Source organism: Procambarus clarkii, chromosome 79 (genome assembly GCF_040958095.1).
Source record: "Procambarus clarkii isolate CNS0578487 chromosome 79, FALCON_Pclarkii_2.0, whole genome shotgun sequence".
Classification (NCBI taxonomy): Eukaryota; Metazoa; Arthropoda; class Malacostraca; order Decapoda; family Cambaridae; genus Procambarus; species Procambarus clarkii.
Genome location: NC_091228.1, coordinates 607016 through 626451, shown reverse-complemented (window position 1 = coordinate 626451; position 19436 = coordinate 607016). Strand labels below are relative to the sequence as shown.

Sequence of the window (19436 nt, the reverse complement as noted above, 5' to 3'; positions counted from 1 at the left end):
CTATAAGATGCTTATTTTAACATACAAAGTAGGTTAGGTAAGGTCAGTGTTTTCTATGAAGCTTTTCAAGGGAAACTATTATGTTTAGTATGTCACCTATGCACGCAACTAATAAGTCAATATTGACTTATTAAATTTGCGAGAACGGGTTGGCTCCTCACAGCGTTGCGGGACACCTCGTTATAATGACTCCCATGCAAGTCTTTATCTTTAGAAAAGGAAGCCTTTTCTTATAATATATTTTGTAATTATTTTCCAAATCATAAATTTTTAAAACATTATCTGAGTATTTTTATTCACTAATAAAAATCATTAAAACATACTTCACTAACAAAGTAAACATGCGTGAATATACAGACAAACACCAAGTTACGAGGAATCTTAAATTTGTGAATAAAATTTATGATTTATAATTTATGGCAGGAGTGGGATTGTCCAGGAGAGGTTGGCAACCACTGTCATAATAGTGTAATATTTACATGATGCAGACTCAAGCTACACAACTCATCCCTTATAAAACCCAAGCTATGAACTCCAAATAATATTCGTGTCTGTGAAAATGGTGAGAGAGAGAATTTGTTATCAGAGTTAACATATCCAGTAAACACATTTCTTTCAGAGTAGAACTTTCAGAGTAAGTAATTATCAAAAGAAGGCACCAAACAATTTTTTGAGTAGAACTTTCAGAGTAGAAATTTCAGAGTAGTACTTTCAGAGTAGTACTTTCAGAGTAGAACTTTCAGAGTAAAACTTTCAGAGTAGAACTAGCATCGTTGAGAGTATTGGGCGGTGTTGCTATGGGGAGATACGCAGCGGCTGGGGCTGCCAAGTTTGGGTTCACTCCTATACTGCGTGCTGGAGGTCACTGGCAGGGTGCAAGCTGGTCGTGGCCAGGCCAGCGCCCTGCAGGTGTGCACGACACGCAACACCGCCCACGAGTTCTTGCCCTATTGCAAAACTTCCAGGGAAATTTTGTGTTGTGAAAATGTTACTAATATTGCAATATTCGGGCAGTGTGGAGTACCGTATAGTTGAGAAATATGTCATTATGACTCGTAATGTGCCTTTGCTCACGAATAATATTGGCCAGGACGGGGGGGGGGGTGGTATAACTAAAGGGTCTAAACAAGCAGCAGAATGGTTGAGGTTATCGTTCTCTGCGTGACTGACGGGCGAATAATGTGGCGGTAAAGAAAACACCACAGTAACCGGTCAGTGTGGTGATTTATCACTGGAGACTTGAGGCCGAGATATGAAGGTCAAGGAGCACATCTACACTAGAAAACAATGCTTGTGAAGGTAAAGATCCCCCCACACACCGTTCCTGTCTCCCTCACACACCGATCCTGTGTCCCTCACAAACACCGTTCCTGTGTCCCTCACAAACACCGTTCCTGTCTTCCCCCCACACACCGTTCCTGTCTCCCACCCACCCCCCCACACCGTTCCTGTCTCCGCCCCCCACACCGTTCCTGTCTCACCCTACACACCGTTCCTGTCTCCCCCACATATACCGTTCCTATCTCCACCAACACCGTTCCTGTCTCTCACATACACACCGTTCCTGTCTCTTCCTCCACACACCGTTCCTGTCTCTCCCCCACATACCGTTCCTGTCTCTCTCACACACACCGTTCCTCTCTCCCCCACACACCGTTCCTGTCTTCCCCACACACCGTTCCTGTCTCTCTCACACACACTGTTCCTCTCTACCCCACACACCGTTCCTGTCTTCCCCACACACCGTTCCTCTCTCCCCTACACACCGTTCCTGTCTTCCCCCACCACACACCGTTCCTGTCTCTTCCACACACACACCGTTCCTGTCTTCCCCCACCACACACCGTTCCTGTCTCCCCTACACACCGTTCCTGTCTCTCCCACACACACCGTTCTAGTCTTTCCCCACCACACACCGTTCCTGTCTCTCCCACATACACCGTTCCTGTTTCTCCCACACACACCGTTCTAGTCTTTCCCCACCACACACCGTTCCTGTCTCTCCCACACACACCGTTCCTGTCTTTCCCCACCACACACCGTTACTGTCTTTCCCACACACCGTTCCTCTCTTCCTCACACAACGTTCCTGTCTCTCCCTACTCACCGTTCCTGTCTCTTCCCCCACACACCGTTACTGTCTCCCCCACACCCCGTTTTTTTTTGTCTCCCACCACACACCGTTCCTGTCTCCCCCCCACACACCGTTCCTGTCTCCCCCACACACCGTTCCTGTCTCCCCCCCACACACCATTCCTGTCTCTCCCACTCACGCCGTTCCTCTCTCCCCCACACACCGTTCCTGTCTCCGCCACACATCGTTTTTTTGTCTCCCCCTACAGACCGTTCCTGTCTCCCCCCCACACACCGTTCCTGTCTCCCCCCCACACACCATTCCTGTCTCCCCCACACACCGTTCCTGTCTCCGCCACACATCGTTCCTGTCCCCCCCCCCCACACACACCGTTCCTGTCTTCCCCACACACCGTTCCTGTCTCTCCCCCCACACACCGTTCCTGTCTCTCCCCCCACACCGTTCCTGTTTCCCCCACATACACCGTTCCTGTCTCCTCCCTCACACACAATTCCTGTCTCCCCCCCACACACCGTTCCTGTCTCCCACCCCATACCGTTCCTTTCTCCACACACATCGTTCCTGTATCTCCCCCGCACACCGTTCCTATCTCTCCCCCACACACCGTTCCTGTCTCCCCCCCCCCACACACACCATCCTTGTCTCTCCCACATACACCGTTCCTGTCTCCCCCCTACATTGTTCCTCTCTCTTCCACACACACCGTTCCTGTCTTCCCCCACCACACACCGTTCCTGTCCCTCCCACACACATCGTTCTTGTCTCCCCCCCACCACACACCGTTCCTGTCTCTCCCACACACACCGTTTCTCTCTTTCCCCACACACCGTTCCTGTCTCCCCCACACACCGTTTCAGTCTCCCCCACACACCGTTCCTGTCTCTCATCCACACACCGTTCCTGTCTCTCATCCACATACCGTTCCTGTCACTCATCCACACACTGTTCCTGTCTCCCCCCACACACCGTTCCTGTCACCCTCACACACCGTTCCTGTCTTCCCCACACACCGTTCCTGTCTCCCCGCACACCGTTTCTGTCTCCCCCACACACCGATCCTGTCTCTTCCCCACACACCGTTCCTATCTCCGCACACACCGTTCCTGTCTCCCACACACACCGTTCCTGTCTCCCTTACACACACCGTTCCTGTCTCTCATCCACACACCGTTTCTGTCTCCCCCACACCGTGCGCCTGTCTCCCCCACACACCGTTCCTGTCTCTCCCCCACACACCGTTCCTGTCTCCCCCACACACCGTTCCTGTCTCCCTTACACACACCGTTCCTGTCTCTCATCCACACACCGTTTCTCTCTCCCCCCACACCGTGCCTGTCTCCCCCCAACCACACACCATTCCTGTCTCTCCCACCAAACACCGTTCCTGTCTCTCCCACACACACCGTTCCTTGTCTCCCCGCACCACACACCGTTCCTGTCTCTCCCACACACACCGTTCCTCTCTCCACCAAACACCGTTCCTGTCTACCCAACACACACCGTCCCTGTCTTTAACACACACACCCTTCCTCCCTCCCCCACACACCGTTCCTGTCTCTCCCTACACTCCGTTTCTGTCTCCCCCCACACACCGTTCCTGTCTCCCCCCCACACACACCGTTCCTGTCTCTCCCACACACCGTTCCTCTCTCCCCCACATACACCATTCCTGTCTCCCCCACACACCGTTCCTGTCTTTCCCACACACACCGTTCCTGTTTTCCCCCACCACACACCGTTCCTGTCCCTCCCACACACCGTTTCTCTCTACCCCTACACACCGTTCCTGTCTCTCATCCACACACCGTTCTTGTCTCTCACCCACACACCGTTCCTGTCTCTCATCCACATACCGTTCCTGTCACTCATCCACACACTGTTCCTGTTTCCCCCCACACACCGTTCCTGTCTCCCTCTAACACCTTTGCTGTCTTCCCCACACACCGTTCCTATCTTTCCCCACCACACACCGTTCCTGTCTCTCCCACACACACCGTTCCTTGTCTCCCCACACCACACACCGTTCCTGTCTGTCCCATGCACACCGTTCCTCTCTCCCCCAAACACCGTTCCTTTCTCCCCCCACACACACCGTTCCTGTCTCTCTCACAAACACCGTTCTTCTTTCCCCCCACACACCGTTCCTGTCTCTCCCACACACCGTTTCTGTCTCCCCCACACACCGTTCCTGTCTCCCCCCCCACACACCGTTCCTGTCTCTCATCCGTACACCGTTCCTGTCTCTCTTCCACACATTGTTCCTGTCTCCCCCACACCATTCCTCTCTCCCACCACACCGTTCCTGTCTCCCCACACACCATTCCTGTCTCCCACATAACACACACACCGTTCCTGTCTCTCCCACCACACACTGTTCCTGCCCCCCCCCTGTTACGGCCACAGTGGGTCGCAACAGGGTTCATTTCGGGTGGTTCTAAAGTTCTGGTATCCGGTCCCAAGTAAGTAGTGGCTTTCAAGGAGTGAGCTCGGTAATGCAAGTAAAACAAAATACACTTCATAAAATGTCGATATATTTTACATATGATAACTTTTTCCATCACCTCGTAAATAATCCTATCAAAAGTATTAGTACACCTAATATGTACAAAAGTGTCTCATGGAACACTAAGCGCTCTTCGATGCTGGCGATCCAGTCTTGTAAGCTATCGTGTTTCCTCATCCGTAGTACGATCCTTAGCAGGTACCGGGAAGCAACAATGAGTCTACCCCTGGCCACGGGCCAGCCAAACCAGTCTCACTAAGAGCTTCCTTGTGTAGGCCCACAATCACAGTCCAGCCCGGTGCTGGCAGATTCCTTCAGCTTCACGTTGCTGGGCCATTTCACGTGCAAATACTAGGGTAGCGGGCCCTAGGCAGGAGCTTCGTGCAACTCGCTGGTTACTCTCCTCTTCAGCACCTTAGTCAGTCGTCTCTTCTATTAGCCAGCCCCGGGTACGGCGAATCCCGTCTCTGCCACTCCACAGGAAGACAGTAGAACACGTCACAGTTCTCTTCCGGCGACGGCTCACTGCTTCCGGAAAGCAGACTGGTGTAGTGACCTTGGCTGCCCTAGGTAGACTGTCCTCGTATCACAGCAGCCCTACGTCGGCTCTGTAAATACAGACACTTCATCAGTACACTGGGACACTAGGAAATAGCACTTACGGACCCTGCATAAACGTACACCTTTTCGCTCAATAAATGCGCTGATTTTCTAGGCGCCACCTCACCAGAGGTCAGCCCCAGCTACCTCTCGAGTCTGGCTGGTATAGTCCTGTCACTAATAAATGGCGTCGTGCAAGTTGTAGAGGTTTCGGGAGCGGACTCACAGATGGCGTTGATGTCGCTGCTCCACGCTTCGACGGTAGAGTTGGGTTCGTTCGTACCTGTCTCTCATCCACACACCGTTCCTTTCTCTCCCCCACACCGTTCCTGTCTAACACCCCACACCATTCCTGTCTCCCCCACATACACCATTCCTGTCTCCCCCACACACCGTTCCTGTCTCTCCCACACACATCGTTCCTGCCTTTCCCCACCACACACCGTTCCTGTCTCTCCCACACACACCGTTCCTGTCTCCCCCCCCACACACACACCGTTCCTGTCTCTCTAACACACACCGTTCCTCTCTCCCCCACTCACCGTTCCTGTCTCTCATCCACACACTGTTCCTGTCTATCATCCACTCACCGTTCCTTTCTCTCTCTTCCACACACCGTACCTGTCTCCCCCCACACCGTTCTTCTCTCACCCCTACACCGTTCCTGTCTCCCACCCCACACCGTTCCTGTCTCCCCACACACCATTCCTGTCTCCCTCACTCACCGTTCCGGTCTCCCACACACACACCGTTCCTGTCTCTCATCAACACACCGTTCCTGTGTCCCCTTACACCATTCCTTTCTCCCCCCACACAACGTTCCTGTCTCTCCCACACACACCGTTTCTATCTTCCTCCACCACACACCGTCCCTGTCTCTCCCTCCTAGTAAAGAAGAGCAAACTGAGGTATGCAAGGATCTACAAAGAGGTATATGTTCAGAGGGACATGACCAGAGACGAAATAGTAAGGGCAGCAGATGCAAGGAAAAGGCGCAAGGAGAGGGAAGGGAGCCAGGGAACCTCAGCCTCCAACCCAGCAATCCCAGAGGAGAGTGGGGAACCCGTATCCAGTAACCCAGGAACCCCAGGGGAGAATGCAACACCCCAGCTTACCACCCAATAGGGCCCTCCCTATCCCCCAGCACAAACCCTTCCTTGCCCCTGCATAATGCCCATCATGAAACCCACATCCTCCCCCTCCCCTTACCCCAAGTAGCCCCTGCTTTCCCAGCCACTGTTCTTCTCCCTGCCCCAAGCAGGCCTGAGCAAGACCAAAGGCCTCTATCCCCCTCTCCATCTCCCTCCAAAAACCCGTCAACTACACCACAGGAGGGCGTGCCCTTTCCCCAAGCAATCCTTGCCCCCTCACCCCCAGGATTTCTTCCTGCCCCAAGCAGGCCTGAGGAAGACCTAAGCCCTCCATCCCCCACTCCACCTCCCCCTGAACCCCTGGCAACTACCTCACAGGAGGATGAGCCTTCCCAAGTAGCAATGACCATGGAACAACTTCCTACACTTGTGGGGAGTGAGGGTGAAAATGTATATAAGAAAGTGAGCTTCAAGGTAATGTACTCAAACATTGATGGGATTACCAATAAAGTAAGTGAACTGGCAGAAAGGGCGCAAGAAGAAAACCCTGATATAATAGGACTAACGGAAACAAAATTGTCAGGAGTCATAACAGATGCTGTGTTTCCAAAGGACTACTATATAGTAAGGAAAGAGAGGGAAGGGAGAGGAGGTGGAGGAGTAGCCCTGCTGATAAGGAAGGACTGGAGTTTTGATGAGACGGAAATTCCGTGCTGTGACGGGTTCAGAGATTACATAACAGGAATTATAACAATGGGTGGACCTAAGATAATAGTGGCAGTCATTTACAACCCTCCCCTAAATGACAGAAGACCTAGACAGGAGTTTGATAGGAACAACATGGCAACCATTAATATAATAGAGAGAGCAGCTTCAGTTGCCTGCAGGAATGGCTCAAGACTCTTAATCATGGGCGATTTTAACCATGGAAAGATAGACTGGGAGAATGGGGACCCACATGTCGGTGCAGATACGTAGAGAGCTAAACTCTTGGAAGTGGCAACAAGGAATTTTCTGAGCCAGCATGTCAAGGAACCCACAAGAGTGAGAGGCAATGATGAACCAGCTAGACTCGACTTGATATTCACCCTGAATGAGTCAGAAATAAGGGAAGTCAAAGTTGAAGCCCCCATAGGAATGAGTGACTACAGTGTACTGACCTTTGAGTACTTGGTGGAGGTAGGGATAACTTATCCAAGGATGGGATCGGAGGGAAAAAGACTGAATTACCGAAGAGGAAAATATGGCAAGATGAGGAACTTCCTCGGGGGAATACCATGGGTAACAGAACTTAGAGACCTGAATGTGCAGGTCATGATGGATTTTGTCACCCAGAAGTGCCAGGAAGCTGCAGGCAGGTTTATCCCCGTCCAAAAGGAGAAAAACGAAAAACAACAGAAAAACCCATGGTTCAACCAGGAATGCAAGGTAGCGAAGCAACTGAGTAAAAGAACATGGAGAAACTACAGAAATAACAGAACACCAGAGAGCAGGGAGATATACCAGAGGGCCAGAAATGAGTACCTCAGAGTGAGGAGGGAAGCAGAGAGACAGTTTGAAAATGACATCGCGAGTAAAGCCAAGACCCAACCAAAGCTGCTCCACAGCCACATCAGGAGGAAAACAGCTGCGAAGGAACAAGTGATGAAGCTGCGAAAAGGGGAGAACATACACAGAGCAAGGAGGTGTGTGAAGAACTCCTAAGAGATTCCAGGAGGTCTTCACAATAGAACAAGGAGAAGCCCCTGCACTAAATGAGGAGGCGGCAAACCAAGCAACCTTGGAGGAATTTGACCTCACCAGTGATGAGGTCAAAAGGTGTCTGCTGGAGCTGGATGTGACAAAGGCTGTTGGGCCTGACAGAATCTCACCATGGATACTAAAGGAAGGTGCAGAAGCACTAAGTGTGCCACTCTCTATGGTGTATAACAGGTCACTGGAAACAGGAGACTTACCAGAAAGATGGAAGACAGCTAACGTGGTCCCAATATACAAAAAGGGTGACAGGCAAGAGGCACTGAAATACAGGCCAGTTTCCTTAACTTGTATACCATGCAAGGTGATGGAGAAGATTGTGAGGCAAAGGCTCGTAGAGCATCTGGAGGGAAATAACTTTGTAACGCACCACCAACATGGGTTTAGAGATGGTAAATCGTGCCTCACAGGTTTAATAGAATTTTATGACCGGGCAACGAAAATTGGGCAGGAAAGAGAAGGGTGGGCCGACTGCATTTTCCTGGATTGCCAAAAAGCCTTTGACACAGTACCCCATAAAAGGCTGTTAAAAAAGTTGGAGCAACAGGCATGAGTAAAAGGGAAGGTGCTCCAGTGGATAAGGGAGTACTTAAGCAACAGGAAACAGCGAGTAACGGTGAGGGGGGAGACATCAGAGTGGCGAGATGTCACCAGCGGAGTTCCACAGGGCTCAGTACTTGGACCCATCCTGTTTCTAATATATGTGAACAATCTTCCAGAGGGTATAGACTCATTCCTCTCAATGTTTGCTGATGATGCAAAAATTATGAGAAGAATCAAGACGGATGAAGATAGACAGAGACTATAGGATGACCTGGATAAATTGGAGGAATGGTCTAGAAAATGGCTGCTAAAGTTCAACTCAGGAAAGTGTAAGGTGATGAAATTAGGCAAAGGGAGAAGGAGGCTGAGCACAAGGTATCATCTGGGAGGGGAAATCCTGCAAGAATCAAATAGAGAGAAGGATCTGGGGGTTGATATCACACCGAACCTGTCCCCAGAGGCCCACATCAAAAGAATATCATCAGCGGTATATGCTAGACTGGCCAACATAAGAACTGCCTTTAGAAACTTGAGTAAGGAATCTTTCAGAACCCTGTATACCACTTATGTAAGACCAATCCTGGAGTATGCAGCTCCAGCCTGGAGTCCATACCTAGTTAAGCACAAGACAAAGTTAGAAAAGATTCAGCGGTATGCCACCAGGCTCGTCCCAGAACTGAGAGGATTGAGCTACGAGGAAAGGCTAAAGGAGCTGAACCTCACATCCCTGGAAAACAGAAGAGTAAGGGGAGACATGATAACGACCTACAAAATTCTCAGGGGAATTGACAGGGTGGACAAAGACAAACTATTCAGCACGGGTGGGACACGAACAAGGGGACACAGGTGGAAACTTAGTACCCAGATAAGCCACAGAGACGTTAGAAAGAATTTTTTCAGTGTCAGAGTAGTTAATAAATGGAATGCATTAGGCAGTGATGTGGAGGAGGCTGACTCCATACACAGTTTCAAATGTAGATATGATAGAGCCCAGTAGGCTCAGGAATAGTTGATTGACAGTTGAGAGGCGGGACCAAAGAGCCAAAGCTCAACCCCCGCAAGCACAATTAGGTGAGTAGAATTAGGTGAGTACACACCGTTCCTGTCTCCCCCGCAAACCGTTCCTGTCTCCCACACACACCGTTCCTGTCTCCCCCACACCATTCCCGTCTCCCCCCACCACACACTGTTCCTGTCTCTTCAACACACACCGTTCCTGTCACCCTCCACACCGTTCCTGTCTCCCACACACACCGTTCCTGTCTTCCCTCACACCGTTCCTGTCTTCCCTAAATACCGTTCCTGTCTCCCACGTCTCACCGTTCCTGTCTCCCCCACACACCGTTCCTGTCTCCCCCTCCCACCGTTCCTGTCGTTCGCACACACCGTTCCTGTCTCCCCCACCTCTCACGTGTTCATCTAGATATCTCTCTAGCCTTATTTCTTACTGGAGGGAACTTTGATTCAAAAAGATGACTAAACATTGGACAAGCTTATTTTTCTATGTGTAGAAGAATTGATATTAAACACTTTGACATTCTATTATTTAATGCAATATTGACCAAATTAAAAAGGGGGGGGGGGGTATCACCCACTCCATACACGCCCACACCATACATGGCTAAATGGTTCAGACTCCACCAGCTAGTCAACACTACTACACCCAATTAAGACAATGCATTACTGACACTCTTACCTCACTAACAAGTTCACCCACAGGGTGGGTGATGGCTAATTTACCCGCCCGGATGGAGGAGCTGGTTGGATGTGCTCTCCCTAGCAAAGGTTCCACTCTCACTGCTCAACACACCTCGCTGGCCGAGCCAGGAGTGAGTATTCTCCCAAGTCTCCACAACGGGCTCTTTGATAAGTAATGCCATGTCAGCGGATTGAAGCTAGTCAACACCTCACCTCATACCATCTCGCACCACCCCAACACGCACATACGCATACATACACACACCCACCCACAATTACAACTCACATTTATACATGAAAGAGTGCAAAATACTTGCACTGTTACACCCACACACCGTTCCTGTCTTCCCCAGACACCGTCCCTGTCTCCCTCAAACACCGTTCATGCCTCTTCCCCCACACACCGTTCCTGTCTCCCCTACACACAGTTTCTGTCTCCTCAACACACAGTTCCTGTCTTCCCCACACACCGTTCCTGTCTCTTCCCCCACACACCGTTCCTGTCTCCCGCCACACACCGTTCCTGTCTCCCCCACACACTGTCCTTGTCTCACCCATACACTGTTCCTGTCTCTTCCCCAACACACTGTTACTGTCTTCCCCACACACACCGTTCCTGTCTCTCACACACTCCGTTCCTGTCTCCCCCACACACACCGTTCCTGTCTCCCCCACACACAGTTCCTGTCTCTCCCACACACACCGTTCCAGACTTTCCCCACCACACACCGTTTCTGTCTCTCCCACACACACCGTTCCTGTCTTTTTCCCACCACACACCGTTCCTGTCTCTCCCACACACACCGTTCCTCTCAACCCCACACACCGTTCCTGTGTCCCCCCACACACCGTTCCTGTCTTTCCCCACAATTCAACGTTCGTGTCTCTAACCCCACACACCGTTCCTGTCTCCCCCACACACACCGTTCTTGTCTCCCCCACACACTGTTCCTGTCTCCCCCACATACACCGTTCCTGTCTCCCCCTCACACCGTTCCTGTCTCTCCCACACACACCGTTCCTGTCTTTCCCCACCACACACCGTTCCTTTCTCCCCCACACACCGTTCCTGTCTCTTCCCCACACACCGTTCCTGTCTCCACCACACACCGTTCCTGTCTCTCATCCACACACCATTCCTGTCTCTCCTCCACACACCGTTCCTGTCTCTCATCCACACACCGTTCCAGTCTCCCCCAACACCGTTCCTGTCTCTCCCACACACACTGTTCCTGTCTTCCCCCAACACACACCGTTCCTGTCTCCCCCACATACACCGTTCCTGTCTCCCCCCAACACCGTTCCTGTCTCTCCCCCACACACCGTTCCTGTCTCTCCCACACACACCGTTCCTCTCTCCCCCACACACCGTTCCTGTCTCCCCCCACACACTGTTCCTGTCTCTCCCACACACACCGTTCCTCTCTCTCCCACACGCCGTTCCTGTCTCCCCCCACACACTGTTCCTGTCTCTCCCACACACACCGTTCGTGTCTCCCCCACACACCGTTCCTTTCTCCCCCACACACCGTTCCTGTCTCCCCCACACACCGTTCCTGTCTTTCCCCACACACCGTTCCTGTCTCCCCCAACGCACCATTCCTCTCTCCCACCGCACACCGTTCCTGTCTCTCCCACACACACCGTTCCTGTCCTACCACACCACACACCGTTCCTGTCTCCCCCATACACCGTTCCTGTCTCTCATCCACACACCGTTCCTGTCTCTAATCCACACACCGTTCCTGTCTCTCATCCACACACTGTTCCTGTCTCGCCCCAACACCGTTCCTCTCTCTCTCTCCCACACCGTTCCTGTCTCCCACCCCACACCGTTCCTGTCTCTCAACATACCGTTCCTTTCTCCCCCACACATCGTTTCTGTCTTCCCCCACAAACTGTTCCTGTCTCTCGCACTACACACCGTTTCGGTCCCTCCCCACACACCATTCCTGTCTCCCCCCCAAGCCGTTCCTGTCTCCCACACACACCGTTCCTGTCTCCTCCACACCGTTCCCCTCCCCCCCACACACGATCTCTGTCTCCCCCACACACCGTTCCTGTCTCCCCCCCATCACACACTGTTCCTGTCTCTTCCACACACACCGTTCCTGTCTCCCACACACACACCGTTCCTGTCTCCCACACACACCGTTCCTGTCTTCCCTAAATACCGTTCCTGTCTCCCACCACACACCGTTCCTGTCTCCCCCACACACCGTTCCTGTCTCCCCCTCCCACCGTTCCTGTCGTTCGCACACACCGTTCCTGTCTCCCCCACCTCTCACGTGTTCATCTAGATATCTCTCTAGCCTTATTTCTTACTGGAGGGAACTTTGATTCAAAAAGATGACTAAACATTGGACAAGCTTATTCTTCTACACATAGAAATTTATTAACAAATTATTTCAATTTCCATTAATTGATATTTAACACATTGACATTCTATTATTTAATATACTATTGACCAAATTAAAATAGGGGGGAGTGGATCACCCACTCCATACACGCCCACACCAAACATGGCTAAATGGTTCAGACTCCACCAGCTAGTCAACACTACTACACCCAATTAAGACAATGCATTACTGACACTCTTACCTCACTAACAAGTTCACCCACAGGGTGGGTGATGGCTAATTTACCCGCCCGGATGGAGGAGCTGGTTGGATGTACTCTCCCTTGCAAAGGTTCCACTCTCACTGCTCAACACACCTCGCTGGCCGAGCCAGGAGTGAGTATTCTCCCAAGTCTCCACAACGGGCTCTTTGATAAGTAATGCCATGTCAGCGATTGAAGCTAGTCAACACCTCACCTCATACCATCTCGCACCACCCCAACACGCACATACGCATACATACACACACCCACCCACAATTACAACTCACAATTATACACGAAAGAGTGCAAAATACTTGCACTGTTACACCCACACACCGTTCCTGTCTCACCCAGACACCGTTCCAGTCTCCCTCAAACACCGTTCCTGTCTCATCCCCCACACACCGTTCCTGTCTCCCCCCACACACAGTTTCTGTCTCCCCCACACACTGTTCCTGTCTCCCCCATACACCGTTCCTGTCTCTTCCCCGGCACAGTGTTCCTGTCTTCCCCACACATACCGTTCCGGTCTCCCCCACGTACACCGTTCCTGTCTCCCCCACACACCGTTCCTGTCTCTCCCACACACACCGTTCCGGTCTTTCCCCACCACACACCGATCCTTTCTCCCCCCCCCCCACACACCGTTCCTCTCTTTTCCCACCACTCACCGTTCCTGTTTCTTCCCCCACACACCGTTCCTGTCTCCCCCACAAACACCGTTCCTGTCTCCCCCACACACCGTTCCTTTCTCCCCCCACACACACCATTCCTGTCTACCTCACATACACCGTTCCTGTCTCCCCCAACACACAATTCCTGTCTCCCCCGCACACACCATTCCTGTCTCCCACCGCACACCGTTCCTGTCTCCCCACACATCGTTCCTGTCTCTCCTTCACACACAGGTCCTGTCTCTCCTCCACACACCGTTCCTGTCTCCCCCACACACCGTTTGTCTCTCTCATCCATATACCGTTTCTGCCTCCCCCCACACCGTTTCTGCCTCCCCCCACACCGTTCCTGTCTCCCCCACACATACCGTTCCTGTCTCCCCCCACACACCGTTCCTGTCTCCCTCACACACCGTTCCTGTCTTCCCACACACCGTTCCAGTCTCCACCCATGCCGTTCTTGTCTCCCCCACCCACCGTTCCTGTCTCTCCCCCAGACACCGTTCCTGTCCCCACACACACCGTTCCTGTCTCCCCCACACACCGTTCCTGTCTCCACTACACACACCGTTCCTATCTCTCTTCCACACACCGTTTCTGTCTCCCCCCCCCCCGCCCCACCACACACCGTTTCTGTCTCCCACACACACCGTTCCTCTCTTCCCCACACACCGTTCCTGTCTCTCCCACACACCGTTTCTGTCTCCCCCACACACCGTTCCTGTCTCTCCCCCAAACACCGTTCCTGTCTCCCCCCACACACCGTTCCTGTCTCTCCCACACACACCGTTTCTCTTTTCCCCCACACCGTTCCTGTCTCTCCCACACACCGTTTATCTCTCCCTCACACACCGTTCCTGTCTCACCCCCCCCCCGACACACCGTTCCTGTCTCTCATCCACACACCGTTCCTGTCTCACCCCCCCCCCCCGACACACCGTTCCTGTCTCTCATCCACACACCGTTCCTGTCTCTCATCCACACACCGTTCCTGTCTCCCCCCAACACGTTCCTCTCTTTCTCCTACACTGTTCCTTTCTCCCACCCCACACCGTTCCTATCTCCCCATATACTGTTCCTTTCTACCCCACACACCGTTCCTCTCTCTCCCCCACACCGTTCCTGTCTCCCACCCCACACTGTTCATGTCTCCTTACACACCGTTCCTGTCTCCCCCACACACCGTTCCTGTCTCCCCCCTACACCGTTCCTAACTCCCCTCCCCACACAGTTCCTATCTTTCCCCACCACACACTGTTCCTATCTTCCCCCACCACACACCGTTCCTGTCTCTCCCACACACACCGTTCGTGTCCCCCCCACACACACCGTTTCTGTCTCCCCCCTACACCGATCCTGTCTCTCATCCACACACCGTTCCTGTCTCCCCCACACACCGTTCTTGTCTTCCCTACACACCGTTCCTGTCTCCCCACACACACTGTTCCTGTCTGCCCAAACATTGTTAGTGTCTCCTCCCCACACACCGTTTCTGTCTCTCCCCCACACACCATTCGTGTCTCCTCCCCACACACCGTTCCTGTCTCTCATCCACATACCGTTCCTGTCTCTCTCTTCCACACATTGTTCCTGTCTCCCCCACACCGTTCCTCTCTCACCCCCACACCATTCCTCTCTCCCACCCACACCGTTCCTTTCTCCCCACACCATTCCTGTTTCCCCCATTCACCGTTCCTGTCTCCCACACACACAGCGTTCCTGTCTCTCCCACCACACACCATTCCTCCCCCCCCCCCCGTTATGGCCACAATGGGTCGCAACAGGGTTCTTTTCGGGTGGTTCTAAAGTTCGGGTATCTGGCCCCAAGTAAGTAGTGGCTTTCAAGGAGTGAGCTCGGTAATGCAATTAAAACAAAAGGGGGGGGGGGGGTTGGGAGTTGTATTGAATACAACACTTCATAAAATGTCGATATATTTTACATATGATAACTTTTTCCATCACCTCGTAAATAATCCTAACAAAAGTATTAGTACACCTAATATGTACAAAAGTGTCTCATGGAACACTAAGCGCTCTTCGATGCTGGCGATCCAGTCTTGTAAGCTATCATGTTTCCTCATCCGTAGTACGATCCTTATCAGGTACCGGGAAACAATGAGTCTACCCCTGGCCACGGGCCAGCCAAACCACAGTCTCACTAAGAGCTCCCACGTCAAGGCCCACAATCACAGTCCTGGCCGGGTGCTGGCAGATACCTTCAGCTTGGCGCTGCTGAGCCACTTCACGTGCAAATACTAGGGTAGCGAGCCCTAAGCAGGAGCTTCGTGCAACTCGCTGGTTACTCTCCTCTTCAGCACCTTAGTCAGTCGTCTCTTCTATTAGCCAGCCCCGGGTACGGTGAATCCCGTCTCTGCCACTCAACAGGAAGACAGTAGAACGCTTCACAGTTCTCTTCCGGCGGCGGCTCACTGCTTCCGTAAAGCAGACTGGTGTAGTGACCTTGGCTGCCCTGGGTAGACTGACCTCGTATCACAGCAGCCCTACGTCGGCTCTGTAAATACAGACACTTCATCAGTACACTGGGACACTAGGAAATATCACTTACGTAACCTGCATAAACGTACACCTTTTCCCTCAATAAATGCGCTGATTTTCTAGGCGCTACATCACCAGAGGTCAGTCCCAGCTACCTCTTGAGCTATTAGGACAAGAATCTAGCATTTCCGGCTGGTACAGTCCTGTCACTAATAAATGGCGTCGTCCAAGTTGTGGAGGTTTCACAGATTTACAGTCTCCGTGGTGTAGTGGTAAGACACTCGCCTGGCGTTCCGCGAGCGCTATGTCATGGGTTCGTATCCTGGCCGGGGAGGATTTACTGGGCGCAATTCCTTAACTGTAGCCTCTGTTTAACGCAACAGTAAAATGTGTACTTGGATGAAAAAACGATTCTTCGCGGCAGGGGATCGTATTCCAGGGACCATAGGATTAAGGACTTGCCCGAAACGCTACGCGTACTAGTGGCTGTACAAGAATGTAACAACTCTTGTATATATCTCAAAAAAAAAAAAAAGATGGCGTTGATGTCGCTGCTCCACGCTCCGACGGTAGAGTCGGGTTCGTTCGTTCCTGTCTCTCATCCACACACCGCTCCTCTCTCTCCCCCACACCGTTCCTGTCTCCTTCACATACTCCATTCCTGTCTCTCCCACACACCGTTCCTGTCTCTCCCACACACACCGTTCCTGTATCTCCCCACCACACACCGTTCCTGTCTCTCCAACACACACCGTTCCTTGTCTCCCCGCACCATACACCGTTCTTGTCTCTCTCACACACACCGTTCCTCTCTCCCCCAAGCACCGTTCCTGTCTCTCGTCCACACACTGTTCCTGTCTCTCATCAACACACCGTTCCTTTCTCTCTCTTCCACACACAGTTCCTGTCTCCCCCCACACAGCTCCTCTCTCACCCCCACACTGTTCCTGTCTCCCACCCCACACCGTTCCTGTCTCCCCCACACTCCATTCCTCTCTCCCCTACTCACCTTTCCTGTCTCTCACACACACACCGTTCCTGTCTCTCATCCACACACCGTTCCTGTCTCTCATCCACACACCGTTCCTGTCTCTCATCCACACACCGTTCCTGTCTCTCATCCACACACCGTTTCTGTCTCCCCTTACGCCGTTCTTGACTCCCCCCCACACACCGGTCCTGTCTCTCCCACCACACATCGTTCCTGTCTCTTCCACACACACCGTTACTGTCACCCCCCCCCCTCACATCGTTCTTGTCTCCCACACACACCGTTCCTGTCTCCCCTCACACCGTTCCTGTCTCTCCTAAACATTGTTCCTGTCTCCCACCTCACACCGTTCCTGTCTCTCCCACACACCGTTCCTGTCTCCCCACCCACACAGTTCCTGTCTCCCTAACACACCGTTCCTGTCTCCCCCACCTCTCACGTGTTCATCTAGATATCTCTCTAGCCTTATTTCTTACTGGAGGGAACTTTGATTCCAAAAGATGACTAAACAATAGCCAAGCTTGTTCTTCTACACATTGAAATTTTTTAACAAAGTATTTCAATTTCCATCAATTGATCTTAAACACTCTGACATTCTATTATTTAATACAATATTGACCATATTAAAAGGGGGGGGGGATCACCCACTCCATACACGCCCACACCATACATGGCTAAATGGTTCAGACTCTACCAGATCCTCAACACTACTACACCCATTTAAGACAATGCATTACTGACACTCTTACCTCACTAACAAGTTCACCCAAGGGTGGGTGATGGCTAATTTACCCGCCCGGATGGAGGAGCTGGTTGGATGTACTCTCTTTTGCAAAAGTTCTACTCTCACTGCTCAACACACCTCGCTGGCCAAGCCAGGGGTGCGTATTGTCCCAAGCCTCTACAACGGGCTCTTTGTTAAGTACTGCCATGTCAGCGGATTGAAGCTAGTCAACACCTCACCTCATACCATCTCGCACCACCCCAACACGCACATGCGCATACATACACACACCCACCCACAATTACAACTCACAATTATACATGAAAGAGTGTGTGACGGTAACGCGTTGGTGTTCGGCTGTTCAAAGCTAGGGGTATGGCCTCGTCACATAGTATAAAAAAAAAATAGAAAATCTGGAACTTCGTCTGTGGTAAGGTAAGGAGAAGACACACAAAACACAAGTAAATTTTAACAATGGAATTTTAATTACGTTAAATAAATCAAAACATGAATAAAATGGACTTACAAATTCGTATAATAAAATCAAAATAATAAGAATAATTAAATGACACAATGAAAAGTTACGTTAAGACAAATGAGCAAAATAACAAGAAGTGCAATATACAAAAATGAGAGGTGCTGGAATATTGGCTTTAAGCTATCACCTCTCTTTGTACACGTATGCCAAAGCTTACGTCTAGCAGGGAGAAGTGTTAACTGTGTGAAAGCACGGAATATTCTGAGGTCTGAGGTCGTGGCGGCCCCAGACATCAAGTAGTATAGGGGGGTGAGTGCAGTTGCAGCCAGACCGGCGACCAATCAGCGAGGAGCCGGCAGTAAGACAGGTAGTTTGGCGGTTTGAGTCTGAGCAGGTGTCCCTGGCTGCATACGTTTTGCGCTCTGGCAAACCTTGCTGGTGTTGTTGTCATTGTTGGACATTTCTTCCATAGTAGTTTTATATAGAGGTAACGACGTATTTGTGGAGGGAAGAGCAGGCTCAATCTCTTGAAGGAGATTATTGTCACAAGTGCAAAATACTTGCACTGTTACACCCACACACCGTTCCTGTCTCCCCCAGACACCGTTCCTGTCTCCCCCACACACCGTTCCTGTCTCCCCTACACACCGTTCCTGTCTCCTCCACACACATTTCCTGACTCCCCACACACCGTTCCTGTCTCTTCCCCCACACCATTCCTGTCTCCCCCACACACCGTTCCTGTCTCCCACACACACCGTTCCTGTCTCTCCACACACACCGTTCCTGTCTCCCCCACACACTGTTCCTGTCTCCCCCAAACACTGTTCCTGTCTCTTCCCCAACACACTGTTCCTGTCTTCCCCACACACACCATTCCTGTCTTCCACACACACCGTTCCTGTCTCCCTCCACACACCGTTCCTGTCTCCCAAACATACACCGTTCCAGTCTCTCCCACACACACCGTTCCTGTCTTTCCCCACCACTCACCGTTCCTGTCCCTTCCCCCACACACCGTTCCTGTCTCCTCCACACACACCGTTCCTGTCTCCCCAACACACCGTTCCTGTCTTCCCCACATACACCGTTCCTGTCTCCCCCAACACCGTTCCTCTCTCTCCCCCAACACCGTTCCTCTCTCTCCCCCCACACCGTTCCTGTCTCCCCTACACACCATTCCTGTC

The 19436-nt window shown here is 51.8% G+C and overlaps 1 protein-coding gene and 1 long non-coding RNA gene across 2 annotated transcripts in view; one reads left to right on the top strand and one right to left on the bottom strand.

Annotated features, from left to right (window-relative positions):
• LOC138357549 (pregnancy zone protein-like) overlaps window positions 1-19436 on the top strand; it is a 657491-nt gene that overhangs the window by 34254 nt on the left and 603801 nt on the right. The gene's annotated exons all lie outside the window — the stretch shown is intronic.
• On the bottom strand, window positions 4607-10625 carry LOC138357664 (uncharacterized). The gene is made up of 2 exons (XR_011225094.1): window positions 10284-10625; window positions 4607-5206 (listed from the first exon to the last, which is right to left on the bottom strand). It is a non-coding gene; the product is annotated as an uncharacterized lncRNA (long non-coding RNA).